Here is a 2,500-nt window from a genome sequence, read left to right as displayed (position 1 = left end):
TATTAAATTACGAAGAAGCAGCATTCCACATTCCAGCACAAATCCCTCTGAAATGTTAATAATATACCCACAATAGCAGAATACCATGCTTTACTTGCCTTCATGAATAATAAAGTAAACAAATTATACACCCACCTTTGATAAAGATTATTAGCATTCTGGTGCATATAATTTTACTGACCTTTTATAATCAAATAAGAATATGCTCTATAAAAGTTTTGGATCACTGCAAAATCTAAATAACTCTTTCAAATAAAGCCACACAGTAGTAAAGCAGATATCTGCAATTCATTAATAGTTTATTGTTATTAGCTTATAAAAGAAACATAATAGCCATCTTCTTTTTATAACCACCAGACTGTAAAGTACACTCAAAACATATTAGTTTCACTTTTTGATTTTAATTATCAATGACTTACTTATTAACATGTGTATATCAATTTACAAAAACATCCAAAAAATTACACTGTAGAAGTAAAAATCACCATGCTCAAAGAACACATTTTAGGACTTCAGCTTGCAAAATAAATAAATAATGTATTTACATTACACAAAGAAATAAAAAAATAAAAACACATCACATATAAATAAACCTTACTAGCTGATGCACTTAAGAAACCGCAAACTCTGAACTGTATCATACAGCTATAACATGCACAGAAAAAAAAAAAAGTAGGAATAACCAGGAATAAAACCTGTCATTTTGGAGCAAAGAAGAAAATGGATGGATGAAATTTTGGGTTTATTACCTGAAGATGAAGAGTGTCAAACTGGTCAGAGGAAAAAGCTGTTGGTGTTTGCAGCAAGAACTTGCTCATGTCACTGAGAAAAGTGCAGCTATCTGTGTCATCACTCCAACTGTGTTTATAGTGGCTTGCATCATAAACAAGCTCTTCTCCCCTCATAGCTTGTTCATGCATACTTAAATCACCTTGCCCATTAAAAATGTCTCTCCTGACAATTATTCTATCATTTTCAGTTGTCATCGGGCAATTACTGTAGCCCTAGGATGGGCCCAATAGGATCCCAGGCTCTGTGGCTGCTTTCAGAGGCAGACAGAGTGAAAAGTGCAGAAAATGGGAATTTATAGCTTAGACAGGCTACCTTTTCTTCTGACATACAGAAATAATTAGACTATCATACCTATCTGATGAAATATAATGCAATTATTTGAAAACACTACTTATCATTTCATTCACATTTTATTGCCTGAAATACATTACAATTATTCTATGGTCTCTGATCTGAAAATGACCTTCAAATATATATATATTTTTTTTATGCACATGCATATCGAACCTCATTTGAGCTCTGACTCCTTTCATCTTTGTACAAGCTTTTCAAGAAGTGTTTCCCCCCTTTTAGCTCAAAATAAACATCTGCTCTGCACTGCACAGCACCACTCACTGGCACCCGAACGTGTAGTCAAACCCCCCCCCCCCCCCCCCCCCCCCCCCCCCCCCCCCCCACCCCCCCCCCCCCCCCCCCCCCCCCCCCCCCCATATAAAAAAAACCAAAAACCCTGCACCGACTGCTACCACAGAGATTTACAAAATTCAGCATGACCCGGTTCTCAAAAGGAAAAAGCAAGGACACCTATCTATTTCGCCTAGGAAATGTCTTTCTTTCTTCCCCCTTTCCATTTAAAAAATAACAGAATCCTCAGTCTTTTCAGCTCATTATAGATTTCTGAATTACATTACTGGTAGACAAACACAGTGGTGCCTCTAAGTGGTATCAATGAGTTTAGTTCCTAGACATAAGTAATCAAAATTGTCCTACTTAACCAGAAAATCAGTTTACAATACAACACACACTCACCTCACATTCTCTTTTCCTTCCATAAAAGTAACCTACCTTATTTTAAAAAAAAAATAAAGATAGAGAACATCAATCCCCACTGTCAGATCCATGTGAAGCTTTTCTTAGAATAATTAAAGTTGTTTCTAAAATGCCAATTGTAGAAAACAGAATAAAAAAAAAAAAAAAAAAACTCAGAAGCTAGCTAACTGTCAAAGCCATTATCAGGCAACTATTTACAGCAGTATTTACACTACTGCGAATGCACCTCTGCCCGATCACGTCGCAGACTGATGGCATTTTGCGCTGGTAATTAAAACAAATCAAGCAGCTCTCTGATTGTTTTGGCATCCAAGGGCAATCATACACAAAATCAGCATTTAATCACTAGGGTATGTCTTTGGTGTGCAACGTGAGGGGTGACTAAGGTTCAAAACTAGGCTGGCATGCGTACCATAATCTTCCTAAAGTAAGTACTTCACTTTCTCAGGAAAACACCAGTCTAAATCTCTCAGCCTTCTGTGATCTTTCAAGTCTCTGATAAATATTCTTCTTGTTTCCCTTATTAGGACAAGCTTGCAATAATAAACTCTAGTGCTCTGCATTTTACAGATAAAGTATTTGACATTTAAAAAAAAAAACAAAGACAAGCAATTCAGTCACAGCAGCTGATAAGCCAGAGGAAAACAAATCTTCATTT

The 2,500-nt window shown here is 36.2% G+C and overlaps 1 protein-coding gene across 7 annotated transcripts in view; it reads right to left on the bottom strand.

The window, feature by feature from the left end:
* Nucleotides 1-2,500, bottom strand: part of foxp2 (forkhead box P2) — a 147,157-nt gene that overhangs the window by 82,294 nt on the left and 62,363 nt on the right. The gene's annotated exons all lie outside the window — the stretch shown is intronic.

This window comes from Polyodon spathula, chromosome 7 (assembly GCF_017654505.1).
Source record: "Polyodon spathula isolate WHYD16114869_AA chromosome 7, ASM1765450v1, whole genome shotgun sequence".
Lineage (NCBI taxonomy): Eukaryota > Metazoa > Chordata > Actinopteri > Acipenseriformes > Polyodontidae > Polyodon > Polyodon spathula.
The sequence above is the reverse complement of the archived record's forward strand: the minus strand, read 5'-3'. Positions and strand labels throughout refer to the sequence as shown.